Below are 14,998 nucleotides of genomic sequence, written 5' to 3'. Positions count from 1 at the left end.
CTTTTTGTAGAAGAGAACAAGGATGTTTATCTGTTTAGAACTTTAAGACTAGACTCACACATCTATTTAGTCAGTGGTTCTAAGCAAATCTACTATTTAAAAAAGGCGGTCATGTTCCAATGAGAGAATGGATTTTCACTAAAGAAGATATTTGTGTACAGTTAATATAGTGCATGTTTTAAGGCAAGTATAATGTTTTCAAATAGTTATTCCTGTAGTTTGAGGAGATATTGAATACCGTATTGTGGGAAATACTGTTAGGGTGCAAAGGTAAACAAAGCATAGAGCCACTCAAAGATCTCTTTCCCTTCCTCTCTCTTTCTCTTTGTTCTTCCTCTCTTTCTCCTTTTCTTTCTCTCCTTAAAAAAGATCTGGCTGTTTGACTTATTGATACATAATCAAATTATCAGCCTCATCTCATTTCAAGGATTTGTGAGACTTATCTACATTTCAATTCACTTCAACATATCTTTTCTTTTAGTGGCTACATTGTACACAGCATTGTGGGAAATACTATAGGTGTATAAAGATGAATACTACATCGAATTTCTCTCAATGTTCTCTCTCTCTTTCTACCTTCATCTTAGTTGTTCAATCATAGGCATTTAATCAAGCCTCTGTCACATTCCATAAGGTATGCTAGGTTCTGGAGATATCAAAGTTAATGCCATACTCCCTGCTCCTAAGGAAATCAGAGCCTGGTTGAAGGAGAGTGGATTTATCAAGCAGAGTGAGATAAGCTCAATGGCAGAGCCTAGGGCAGGGTATCTTGGGAGCAGAGAAAGGCAGGACTAGGCTGGAGTGGGAAAGACAATAAGGAATAGCTCCCTATTGAGGAAGCAGTCACTGATCTAATGTCAAGGTTAAGTGGATGGGTTCTAGAATTCATCCACTAGAGCTTGAATAAGGGCTCCACCATTTACTATCTGTGTGATCTCAGCCATGTTAGTTAACTTTTTTGTGCTGTTTCCTTTCAATAAATTCAGAACAATAATATTTAACTCAACAATTGTGAAGGTTAAATAAGATGTGTGTCACACAATGATTTGCATCCAGTAAGCATTCATTAAATGCTACCTATTATTATCATTATTATCATTGGGTAAGAAGAGAAAGCCTGGATAAAAATTGTACAAAATGCCATTCCTGTTTAAGGGAACGACATGTGAGAAAGCAGAGAAGCATGTGAGGAATCTCTAGGGAGCTTCAGCCAGACAGTTCGGAGTGCATGGTGGGGCTGGAGGAAGGGCTGTACCTTAAGTGCCCTGGAAGCCGAAGGAGGCTTCTGACATCAGCCTGCAGGAGCCTCTCTTTTAGCAAGGGTGTGATGTGGACAGATTTCCACCTAGAAAGGCCACTTTGATGACAAGGGGTGAGATAAAAAGTGGTTGAGACGTAGATGCTTTTTCTGTGCACCCTTCTTCAGCCTCTCTAGCTAGTGGAATTGCCCAAGTCACCCCGAAGCTCCCCTCTGCTGAATCCAAAGAAAGGCTTTCCTGTCTCTGGCTTGCTTTGCTGGACATCCTCATGGTCCCCGCTCCTTCCCACCACTCCCTGTGAGGAGGATCTGACTCTGTGACTTCTACACTCCGGCTCTCCTGGAGTTCCTCTCACTGTCCAACCAGCCCTTTCTGGTCTCTTCTATAGATCTGAATGTCCTTCTTAAGGGCTTTCAATCATTGGCTCACTTCAGAATGACCCACTTGGATAGATTGAGGGGTGAGAACAAAGACATGGAGAGTAATTGAGAGATTGCTGTGAACATGCACTGTGTCATAATGAGGCATTAATGAGCAGCGAAGGAGGCTGATTTAAGAGTTGTTACAGAAATAGAATCAAGAGGTCTTGAGATGATTGGCTGTGAGAATGACAGACTCCAGGCTTGGGTCATAAGGTCATAGGGTGATGATCATTGAGTGATGACCAAGGCATCACTAAGAATTAGGGGTAACAGGAGCAACAGAGCTGGGTTTCTGTTTGCATGTGTGTATGTGTTTTTATTACACTTATTTTGGTTGTTTGGTTTGAGGGGCAATGAGATCGGTTTGAGGTGTTACGCTGCAGTATCTTGTGTAACATTCATTTAGAGATACCATGCAGGAAGTTGCAGCTATAAATCCAGAGAGAAAGAGAAGGAAGGGAGGATGGAAGAGAGAGAGATACAGAAACATATAGAGAGACAGAAAGAGAGGGAGAAGGGAGGAGAGAGAGCAAGAGAGAGAGAAGAGAAAGAAGCAGAGAGAGAAACAATGACAGGGAAAGAGAAAGAAATGTACAGAGACTAGGAAAGACAGAGAGAGAGAAAGAGGGAGGGATCTGAGTTGGAAATAAAGTCTGGGGAGACAGCAGTGGGTAGGTGGAAGTTGAAGTCATGGTGGCCATAAAGGGGGTTCCCTTAGGAGCACTGAGGGCTACAGATGAAGCCTGAGGAGTATTCGTTTTCAGGCAGAGTTTGTCAAAGTGTGGCCCTCAGGTCACCAGCACCACAATCAACTGGAGCGCTTGTTTAAAAAAGCGAGTTCCTGGGCAAACCTCCAAAATTGTGTAGGCGTATTTATTCTTTCCAAATATACATCTGACTGTATATATAATGCTTAGCCCCAAATCTATCGAGTCTGAGGAGTGAGCCGGAAGCTGCACGTTTCACAAGCACTCAGGTGATTCTGAAGTGTGTGGACGATTGAACACCCTTGGGGGGGATTCAGATCCACAGAACGGACCAGAAAGGAGTGGCGAGACAGTGAGAGGAACACCAGGAGAACAAGAGTACAGAAGTCAGAGTCAGACCCTCCTCACAAGGAGTGGTGGGAAGGAGGAGGGGCTGCAAGGACTTCCAGCAAGGCAAGACAGGAAAGCCTTCCTTTGGATTCAGGAGGAGGGAGCTTCAGTGTGACTTGGGCAATGCAGATGCCACTGGGTAGAGAGTGCTGGGGGAAGAGGGCGCAGAAAAAATCAGCTATGTCCTGATCATTTCAAGAATCATGACTGAAACAAAGGGCAAGAAGAAGAGAAGCCAGGGGAGGGAAAAGTTGAGATAAATGACTTCTGCTGTTTCTCAGTGAAAGGGGGTGAGGAACAAAGGGTTTGAGCAAAGTCCCAAGAAGTTTGAAGCTTGAGAATGCCCAGCACAGGGAAGGAGGGTTAGGCTGCAGGGAGAGACAAGGTCTTTCATAAAGACACAAAGTGAAGAGGGAAGGATGAGTGTCAGCAAGAGGCTGGGGAGTGGGATGGGGCAAGATGAGGAGCAATTTCCTCTCATCTTCTGAAACCTTTCCCGGAAGGGTTTCATATCCAAGACTCAAATAAGACAAGAAAGTGAAGATGTGGCAGCAATTCTTGCTAATTATTGCTCTGTAAAGCGGGTTTCTCGTTGCTCCTAGACCTGAGCTACAAGGCCTGTGGTAGTAAGGGAAAGGCTGCACTTGGCTCATTCCTGAAGTAAGATGTGTTTTCCTGAGAATGCTCCATTTTATTGCTGATTCTGTACATGGCCCAGAGTAAAAGGGAAAACAATAGAGCAGTCTAATGGGGTGCACCAGTGGCAGGCACCAGAAGCCATGCATCCAGCTCACTCTTTCGGTCATCACAGGGCCCTGAAGTGGTTAACAGAGCTTCCAATTGTGCCTTGCTTCTAACTTGGGAATAGGTTTTGCTCCAGGAGATTCTGACGCAAGGGTAAGTTCATGGAACATGTTGGTTTTCATACCACTTCAAATGGAGCCTAAATCAGCTGTCAGATATTTACAGGCAATTTTCCTCATTACACAAAACTCTCTGTGATTATTATACTTGGGCAATGCTTGAATTTATTTGCACATAAGCATGTCAAGGTTGGGGGAAGGCTTCCTAAGCTGTGCCAGGAATATGTCAAAGCACCCCAGTATTACTCAAGATTGGATGGGATGAAATGTTTGGCTCCTCTGCAGAGCCTGTCATCACCCTTGCTCAGGTATCTAGGCTTACCATTTTCTCTCTACAGACTTCCCTTTATACACCCCATGCTGAAAAGGCAGAATTCTGCCTGTGCTATTTAATAACCACCATGAGGTCTTGCGACTCACTCTTGGGACGTTTTTCAAGGGACTCTGGCAAGTTCTGTGTTCAGGTGACAGAAATGCAAAATGAAATGAACTGAAAAAGACACCTCCCAATCCAAACATGGGTGACCAGGGACACCAGACAGATGACTAAGAGTCACAGAAAATATGCGTCTTTAAAAGGGCTGTGCGAGTCCACTTCGAGGTCTTGGCAAATGAGTTAAATGGAAACAAAAGCTAAAAATGTTTGTAACAGCTCATCTTTTGTTTTGCGAATTGTGAAACAGGCTATCAAAAGGGAAGGTATGTTTACCAACCCATTCTGTGTTGAATTCTTGTTTTTAGAGAGTAAAATTAATACATTTGAAGACGATTTGTGTACAGGATACAGGACAGCATAATGTAGTGGGAAAAGAGGCCTAGAGGTATAGCTGGGCACACTATGGTTACCATCTTGGCTCTGCACCCACTGGCTATGTGACCCTGAGCAAGTTTCTTAACTTCTGAATCTTAGCTTCTTCATCTAAAAATTGGAAAGTAATATACCCAACCCACCGGTGGTTGTGAGGATTATGAGAAAATATAAGTATCCTAACTAAAAGTGAACTAGTACAGTGGCTGGCTTAACGCAGTCAACTCAATATGTGATGCGAGGGTGGCAGTCCTGTGTAAGGTGCTGGTTAAGAGCGCATGTTCCGTGCTCTTACGGCCGCAGCCGGTCCACACAGAGTAGCTTTGCCAGCCTCCTAATCTTTAAAATTGGAAAAATAGAGTGTTTGTAAGAATGCAATGTGATGATGCTTATAAAAGTACTTAGTACAGTATTCAGTAACTAATCCACAGCTCCTATTCAATAACTGTTAGCTATTCCTTTTTTTTTTTTCTTTTCTTTTCTTTTTTTTTTTTTTCCACAGCTCCTATTCAATAACTGTTAGCTATTCCTTTTTTTTTTTTCTTTTCTTTTCTTTTTTTTTTTTTATTTTTATTTGAGACAGTCTCGCTCTGTCACCCAGGCTGGAGTGCAGTGGCACGATCTTGGCTCACTGCAAGCTCCCCTTCCCGGGTTCACGCCATTCTCCTGCCTCAGCCTCCTAAGTAGCTGGAACTAAGAGCGCCTGCCACCATGCCCGGCTAATTTTTTTTTTTTTTTTTTTCACCATGTTAGCCAGGATGATCTCGATCTCCTGACCCCGTGATCCACCCGCCTCGGCCTCCCAAAGTGCTGGGATTACAGGCTTGAGCCACCCACCGCGCCCCGGCCAACTGTTAGCTCTTCTTACCAGGGGGCACCGCCCTCTAGTTTTTCCCCTCACACCATGGCTGTCAGCAACTCCATTTCACCGGCTCAGGGAACGCTGAGGTCTTTCATCCAGCTCATCTTGCTCTTCCCACCTATCACAGGGCCTGCCTCGTTGGGGTTTAATGGGTCCTTAATAAAATCTTGTTGAATAGTGAATGAATAAATACATAAAGTGCTTGTCGCTTAGGAGATAGTAACATAAGTGCTTTCTCCTTTCTGACATCAGCTTCCCTTTCACTGATTTGAATGGCAGAAAATACCATCTCAACTTGTCATACTGTATATTTTTGGAGAAAGGAAAAATGAACCACTTCCATGAACAGTGAAAGAGTTTAGTGAAAGAGAATTTAAAACCAACAATCTGGTCGATTCTAAGGGTATAAATTAAGCTAGTTAAGCAGTCTTAACCCAGGATATTGGCAAGGCAACTATCAGGCTCTGGCAGTTATAGATCTTAATTCTTCTCTAAGGTTAGGGCATAAAATTTTAACCCAAAACGTCAGAGGTTAAAAAAAACATGGTAACAACAAAATAATTCTAAATAGTTCAGTGTGGATTGGAACCAAAGAATCAGGGCAATGACTGTCAGCCACATCTAGGTCCTATATTGCTAACAGATGGTGAACATTTTCATGGGCTTGGGACTAGTTTAGATCAGAGTGAGAATCCTCCACCCCCCCTCCCCCCAAGAGGCTCTAATTAGTACATAGGACATTAGAGCAAGTTAAAAATCTGGGCTGACATCTTATTTGTTAGTTTTAGATTGAACTCATGCCTTAGGGTGACTGAATTTGCTCATTGAAACACACACATGTACTCTCACACACTAAAAGAGTAACTTTTTCTTTTCTATGGGGATCAAAATAAAGATTTTCAAAGTCCTCGAGAAAAGGGCTCCAAAGATTTGTTGGATATCAAATAGCTCCTTCAAGACAACATTTTGATGAGTTAAGTGTAAATGAATCAGAAACATATGGATTAAGTTTCCCTTGAAATACACAGGGGCTTAAAAATCAAAGAGGAAACAGTGCCTGGCCCAGGGTCTTGCAGGTTGTGCCAAACCCAACACATTTGAGCAGCAGTTCAAGATATTTGAGGGATCCAAGGACGAGGCTGGCCTGACCCATGCCTAGTTCCTACCGTATTGAAATAGAGAACATAAGTAATGCCATTTATACTGCATTATTACTAAAAATTCCTCCTTCCTTGTGGTTTGAAGATTAACTAAACTAAGACTTTCAAAAGAAAACCCTATCAACGGTGTCTGCAGCACAGAAAGCTCTCCAAAGGTGAAATGAACAAGTTCAAAATGTTCTCAGGCAGCATAGCTGTTATTGTCTGACAATGCAACAAAACTTGGGCAACAGCGCAGCCCCAAAGACTGTTTAAAAGTGGCGTAACTTTAGACTTGCTCTTCAGAAGCTCTTCATAATATTGCCAAAAAGGATACATTGAAATATAGAATAGTTATTTCTTAAGACAAGTCATACATTAATTAGCATGTCCAATAACCCCTCTTATTTGCTATAATGGATTTTAAAAACTTCTAATTGGTTAATCAGTAAATTGACTATGTAGGAAACTTACGTTTGAATCTCATCACAGGAGACATAAGCCCCAAATAGATTTGAGCAGTTAAATACATAAGTGCTAAGTCTAATTTTAATTAAGTAGCTTTTGTAATTAGCCTGTTTTTATCACTTGTGACAAATAATTAATCTTGGCATAACCTACTTTGAAGATTTACCAATCTGGTGTTGACCAGCCACATAACTAAATCCAGCAGTAAGCAAAGGAATATTGATTTATGGATCAATTTGGAAATTAGAAACACAGTTTATATTATTATATTTATATTATTTATTATATTTATATTATATTAATTTATAATATTTATATTATTATATGCAGGGTTTGTTTAAAATGTATAATGTTTATGATAAGTAATACATGTCAAGAGAAAACCTTTAAAACACAGAAAATGCAAAGTACTGGGTGCGGGGAAAATGTGACCAGGAATCATGACATCAAGAAATAACAACTTTAAACATTATGGTGTCTTTGTCTATTGACAAACTATACATGTTAGAAATACTCTTGTGTGCTCTGAGTTTTTCAGTTAATACACTGAAAACATATGTCCAAGTCATTAAACATATTTCTTACCACATCACTGATAATAGCATGAAATTCCATAGATCTACTCTAAATTGTTTAACCAGCTACCAGCTATTAGGTGGTTCCCAATATTTAGTTAACAAACTGAGATGAACATGTTTTATGGCTAGTTGTGATTTTTGCCTTAAGATAAGTTCCTAGAAATGGAATTTCTGGGTAAAATGTTTGGATGTTTTCAGTTTTTGTTCATCATAAAGGCAAAAAAGCATATCTCCTTGATTTAATATGCTACTTCTTGACTCTAGTGGATTTAAATGTCAATCCTTATATATCTTCTTTTGTGATTTACTTGTATATGGCCTATGTTTGTCTTTGAATTGGTGTGTTACCTTCTTATTGATTGGTAGATGTCTTTTATATTTTAAGATATTAATACTTTGTCATATAGCTTACAGTAATGTTTTTGATATATAGAGACATTCAATATTTTTATTTAAATCTATCCACCACTCTTTTCATTCTGTGTCCAATTTTGTGTTCAAGTTTAATAGACTAACCAAACTGAAAATTATATAAATATTTTGTTGTACACTTATCAGTTCTTTAATGCTTTTTTATATTTCACTTTAAAAATCATGTGTTATATCTGTCTTAGTGAATAGTGCACTGAGGAAACATTTCAAATTGATGGATTTGGCAAATACTTGTCAATATGTTTGGCATTTTGTTAGGCCCTGGGTATACATTAATAACTCCTGAAGCTCAATAGGTGCTGTGGAGAGACTCAAAGTAGCCCCATGAACCCCACCTCCTGTGGCTCATGCCTTTTTGCAATCCTGTTCCCTGAAGTGTGGTAGAACATGTGACTTATTTCTAAACAATAGCGTATGGCAAAGATGACATGCTGTCATTCTCATGACTACATTATTTTGCGTTATTTAAGACCCTGGCATGACACCAGACTCATCTGAGACTTTTGCTGGCCTGGTGAAAGGAGAAGCCATGCTGGAGAAACCCACATGTCAGTGAACTTCGGGCACCTCTAGTTGCTGGGGCAGCCTCCAGTAGATAAAGAGCAACAAGCTACCCTCAATCATAAAGCTGCAAGAAAATGAATTCTGACAATAACTTGAGTGTGCTTGGAAGAGAATTATTCCCCAGTTGAGCCTCTAGATGAGAACAAAGCCCAAAAAAACCTTGATGGAAACTTTGTAAGACTTTGACAGAGGATCCAGCTAAACTGTTCAGACTTGCTCAAAGCCATAGAATGCACAATATCAAGAGTGAACCCTAATGTAAACTATGGGTTTGGGTAATAATGATGTGTCAGTGTAGGTTCATTGTACCAGAGGTACCACTCTGGTGGGGTATATTGACAGTGGGGGACACTGTGGGTATGTGGGGGAAGAAGATATATAAGAACTCTCTGTACTTTCCATTCAATTTTGTTGTGAACGTAGAACTGCTTTAATAATAAAGTCTATTAAAATGGCAAAAGAATAATAATAGATACACAATTTTTTATTAACTCGGAAGTACTTCTGAAAGTAGACCAAAGAAAAAAGTGACATAAGCTATTTTGAGGAAAAACAAGTGATAGCTGCTTGATTTTTCAACTTTGTATAATTTATTTAAAAATTAATTTTCCTTAGATTTATATTCTTGCTTCTCCTATTTCCTGTCCATTCTTAAAAAAAAAAAAAATAAGTGGGGTCTCACTGTTTCTCTCTGTCACCCAGGCTGGAGTGCAATGGTGTGATCATAGCTCACTGCAGCCTTGAACTCCTGGCCTCAAGCAATCTTCCCTCTTCAGCCTCCTCAGTAGCTAGGACAACAGGCAGATGACAGCAAACCAGGCTAACATTCTTTTATTTTTTATTTTTTTAGAGACAATGTCTCACTATATTGCCCAGGCTGGCCTCAAATGACTGACCTCAAGCAATCCTCCTGACTCAGCCTCTTGTATTGTTAAGTTTTAAGAGTCTTTGTATACTTTGGATAAGAGTTATTTATCAGATATGTCTTTGCAAATATTTTCTCCCAGTCTGTGGCTTGTCTTCACATTCTTTTGAGTGTCTTTTGCAGAATGGAAGTCCTTAATTTTAATAAAGTCCAGCTTATCAATTATTTTTTTCATAGATCATGCCATTGATGTCATGCCTAAAAAGTATCACCTGTACTCAAAGTTATCTTAGTTTTCTCCTAATTTACCTTCTAGGAGATTATGGTTTTGCATTATTACATTTAGATCCATTATCTATTTTGAGTTAATTTTAGGAAGGTTGTAAGTCCTTGTCTAGAGTCTTTTTTTTTTCCATGTGATTGTGCAGTTGTTCCAGCACTATTTGTTGAAAAATCAATTTTTGCTCTATTGTATTGACTTTACTCTCTTGTCAAAGATCAATTGACTATACATACATAGGTCTATTTCTAGGCTCTCCACTCTGTTCCATTGAAGCGTTTGTTTATTCTTTTACAAATAGCCCACTGGCTTCATGGCTGTAGCTTTATAGTAAGTCTTGAAGTTGGGTAGTGTCAGTTCGTGACATTATTTTTCTCCTTCAATATTGCATTGACTATTCTGGGTCTTTTGCTTCTCGATATAACTTCATGTCTACGCCCACAAAATAACTTGCTGGGATTTTGATTGAGATTGCATTGAATCTATAGATCAAGTTGAAAAGAAACGACATCTTGACAACATTGAGTCTTTCTATCCATGAACATGGAATATCTTTGCATTTACTTAGTTCTTTGATTTCTTTTATCAGAATTTTTTAGTTTTCCTTGTATAGATATTATGCATATTTTGTCAGATGTATACCTAAATATTTCATTTTTTAGCACTAAGGGTAAATCTTTTCTTAAACATTGTAGTCTTTTACAGTTAAGGTAGATAAACTTCAGGAATATTATTAAGTGAGAAAAAGACCAAACCGTAGATATTCTGGAGAAAGATTTTTGACATTTATATGTATGACAAATACATGGTGTCTATACGTATATACGTGTGTTTGTCTCTGTGTGTGTGTGTGTGTGTGTGTGTGTGCGTGTCTCCAGAGAGAAACACGGTTTGGGTTCTAGATTTTTAATTGTCTCCCACTTAGGGCTTCTACAACCAAGGTTACAGGATTATAATACTTACAGTGTTATAATATGTTTTATTATATTTCACAGAGGAAATTGTATCCTTCTCTAACAACATTCATTTCTGCTTCTTTTAAGAGAGATCTTGGATACTTTAGCATATTTATTTTTCCAGTTCAACTTCAAATTTTTTTGTCAAGACCCACCCTGCCCCCAAACATCTCTTTGGGACTTTCACTTCAATTCATTAAATTTATGAAGTAACTTGGGAAGAATTGACATCTTTACAATACTAAACCTTCCCTTCAAGGAGTGTGGTATAAATTTCTAGTTCTTCAAATATATTTTTATGTCTCTCATTAAATTTCTGTAAATATGCCATGTTCAGGCACATTTCTTCATAAATCCCTAGATAGTTTATACTTTTTTTTTTTACAGTTGCCAAGAGGGTCTTATAGACACAGTTATACACAGACACACAAACACACATTCACACATATAAATACATTATTGTTGCTGGTATATAAGAAAGTTATTAGTTTTCACTTGTTTATTTGTAATGCAAGGCTATAACAAATTCTCATTCATTCTTATAGGATTTTAGACTAATATATGGTTGTATATTAGTAAAATATTTTTATGCAAATATTTTTATCTCTATTTATCCTATTCCTTTACCTAATTCTTGTTCTTGTTTTTATCTATCTCATCAACTTCACTTAAGCTCTTAGAAAATAAGAAAACAGAAGTGTTCATAAAGGGCATACTTTTGATATTCCTAATTTTAGTGAGGTATTTCCTTTTTACCATTTCATATAAGATTGACTCCTAGGCTGGTTTGAGATAAATATTATTTGTCATGTTTGGAAAATATTCTTCTCATTAAGTTTTATTTTTGTGTTTGTTTTGTGTCCTCCTTTAAATCAAGAATGGATACTGAATTGTATCAAATATCTTTTGAAGCACATTAATAAGAATGATAATTACAATAGCCATCCTTCACTGCGGGAGGACTATTGTCCCTCTCCTTTCTTCTTTGTTTTCTTCTCTGGGGTGTGCTGGCCTAAGTCACTGTCCTAGCCACACACGATGTGTTTTAGGCCTGTTCAACCTCAGGCTTTGGGAGCAAATGCTTTCTTTCTTATTATGCCTCAATTTATTTTTTGATACTAGAAAAATGGTCTTTGAAGTGGTATTTCCCAGAACATAGACAAAATTCTCTTATGTTTGCAAGACAACCAGACAGAGACCCCAAAACAACCTCTAAAATATTGGTCCCCTAAGTGGACTTTGGATGAAAATGTTAATGACCAGCATTAGGGGCAACAAAACAAGGCTAAAGAAAGAGAAATTTTCACATCTCTATTATTATTCCAGGCCTTGTGAACTCATCTCCATCACCCCCATCTTTTCCTCCTTTCATCTCCAGTTGAAAATCTGACAAGACAGAGAACAAAACCTCTACTTGTCCCTTTTTATTATATAGAGAAAATAATATGTATGTTGATGGGGTGGGTGCAAATACTCAGAGCTATGGGATGCCTGTGCATTAAAAAGGCCAAGCAAATCTTGGCCTGTATTTCACTTCCTAGTTTCTTATGTTTAGGTGGGTCAATTGGTTGAGAGATTATCTCTCTCTAACTTTGTCCATTTGTCTCTTTCTTCCCCATGTCTTTCTCTCAGCACATAAAAAGAAGTTACGCTTTTGCACTGTGATGAATCCAGTACTTGAGTCCCAGATTTTACAAGAAATGACTTTATTCAATAATAATGCTTAGTAATAGTACTTTTACCTGTTATTACTGCTATGCTTCCCTCAAGAAAGATGCCAGGAATAAGTAGGTGCATGATTTATGGGAAATGATACATCTAATGTTTTTACTTTCATTGTTATTTTTTCCAAGTGAAATCTGCTTTATACAGTAACAGTATTGTGCAACCTCTGCTTTTTTTTGTTTACACTTTCCAGGTTTTGAGATTTCTTAAGTCTTGCTTTTCATTTTTCTGAGATTTTTTGCTTATGGATCACTTTGGAACATAGCATGGAATATATGTTGTTTCTCTCTCTCTCTCTCTCTCTCTCTGTGTGTGTGTGTGTGTGTGTGTGTATCTTTTTATAGGGAAGTTTAACCTACTTACATTTATTCTCATAGCTGATTAGCTTGGTTGTCTGTTCTAGGCTCTGGATTTAATATTTTTTCCCCCTCAATGTTTCCCATGAGGTCCATGTTTAGCTATAATGGGAGAGCAGAAATATCATGGACAACTCATTGCATTCTATCAGGTGGTTCACAATTTCTATTTTCCTTATTACTGATTATCTTTATACTCATTTGACTGAGGTGCTATTATTCAGGCTTCTCAGTAAAGTTGCACTTTTTCCATTTGTATTTAAGAAGTATTTTGTAGAGAAATACTTTGAAATTATGTATAGATCATATTCTTCATAAAACTCTTTTTTAAATATTGCTGTCAACTAATCATTTTCCATATCATTCCATGGATTACAATCTGTTAACACTGTTATTTATTTTAATGCTCAGATCGTCCCCTCAATTTGGCAGTGGAAGTTCCTTTAAATTGCCGTCTGCATCCTTTTGCTGTATCACCATAATTTCTTGCACGGTAAGATGCTCAATGTTTATCATGTATTTTTCCTGCTCCAGTCCTGAATCAATCACTCCTCCAGGAAACCCTTTAAGTGGAGAATGGTATTTAGAAGCCAAAATCTGGGTGCCAGGTGTGCTCATTACTGTTGAGGTATTGCTGCTTTCCAGCATTCTCATTGGACAGAGCCAGCAAATATATGTAAACACATATACACACAAGCACACAAACATTTTTAATGGGCAGAGTCTGATGGCAGTGCCAGCATCCAGGTATCCACCCACGGCATGCAACAGAAGGACTTTGGCAGAATTACTTTGGGAGGGCAGGAGGCAGGAGAGAAGCCAGTAGCTTTCCTTGGCATAGTGAGGAATATTACTTGAAACAGAGCCAGGTTGATTTGGGAAATAACTGTTCTGGGAGCCTTGAAGTCTGAAAAGGTGAATCGGGAATCCATTTAGAGGGTCTGTGGCATTGAAAAAATATGATTAGCGATGTGGAGGACCAGGTTGAGAAATAGAATGTTGAGGCAAAGGACAATAATCAGAAAAAAAAAGTTGACCACTTAAATGTATAGGCAACAGAGATCCACCAAAGAACAAACCATATGAAGTGGAACAGAAATAATACAGAAAGACAAAGGGGTTCAATAAACAGTACACTGGGCTGTGATTTGCTACTAAGTGGGAGAAGTCTACTACTGTTATGCTAGCAGGGGATGATGTAAAATTTTTTACCTACACACTTTGCTTTTTTCCCCCGAGTTTTCTTTACTCCTTTAATGCTTTCTTCTTAAGTTGCTATTGAACTGTCTATCAGCTAGTTATCAAGGCGGCCCAATAACATTGTTAGATCTTAGCAATCTTCTCTTGTATAGCCATCAGATAGGGAATAGAGGTCATCACTGAGATTTTTCACTGACCAATGAATGGGCCTCGCCTGAGCCCAAACACTTAGCCAGCTAGAATTGTGGAAAAGTCTTCAACCTGTTTAAGGAAGTTTTAGATTCTTCACAGTTATATGATCCATCAAAAATAAATAAATCAGTATATTTTAGAATTTTCAGAGTAGGAGTTTTTGACTTTCACAATAGTCACCCAATGCCCTTTTAGCATCCCAGGTGGAGATATTTTGAACTAATCAAATATTGGAATTACAGTAAACAGTTTAGGAGAGTCTGTGAGTATAGTAGTAGCTGAGCAGGGTGTTACTGCTTTTTAAAAATATCTCAAAGGTCCACATGTGTAAAAATATTTACTCTCATTTTAAGCATTCTTTTCTGGGTCTCTGTGGAGTTGTGAGCTTTGAGACACAAAGGAAGGAAAAGAGAAGTAAACAGTTTCTACAGAAAGTAAAAGACTAATAATTCTGAAACCATCTTCCTCCCTAGGGTGAAAATTGGGGTCTTCAGCTGAGAACCTGTAGTGGAAAAAACAGCAGTTAAACCATCTCCCTTTTGCAATTGTCTCTCATTTCCGAGACCACGCTGTGTGGTAATTCTAAAACCTCTGAATGGAAGTTGCGGCCATTGTTATGTAATCCCTCTAAGCCATCAGTAGCACCTTTAGCTCCCCGTTTGGTTTTCATAATTCTAAATATACGATTACATGAGCGACAGAGCTAGATGAGAAGTCCCCAAATAATGAAATCCAAGAAGGGAATGGCTGGCTGCAACCTTGGCTAATGCCAGAGTCTTTTTGTTGATCCAAACATCATCCTCCATGTCTCCCCCTCCTGTTAGTCCAGGAACTAACCCATTGAAGCAGAAGTTACTTTGTGACTTTATCTATAACAAGCAGCACAATGTGAGCATTTAGAATGCACATCTAGTTTTCAGTATGTCAAATCT

Source organism: Mandrillus leucophaeus, unplaced genomic scaffold (genome assembly GCF_000951045.1).
Source record: "Mandrillus leucophaeus isolate KB7577 unplaced genomic scaffold, Mleu.le_1.0 Scaffold472, whole genome shotgun sequence".
Taxonomy (NCBI): Eukaryota; Metazoa; Chordata; class Mammalia; order Primates; family Cercopithecidae; genus Mandrillus; species Mandrillus leucophaeus.
This window is presented reverse-complemented; position numbering follows the sequence as displayed.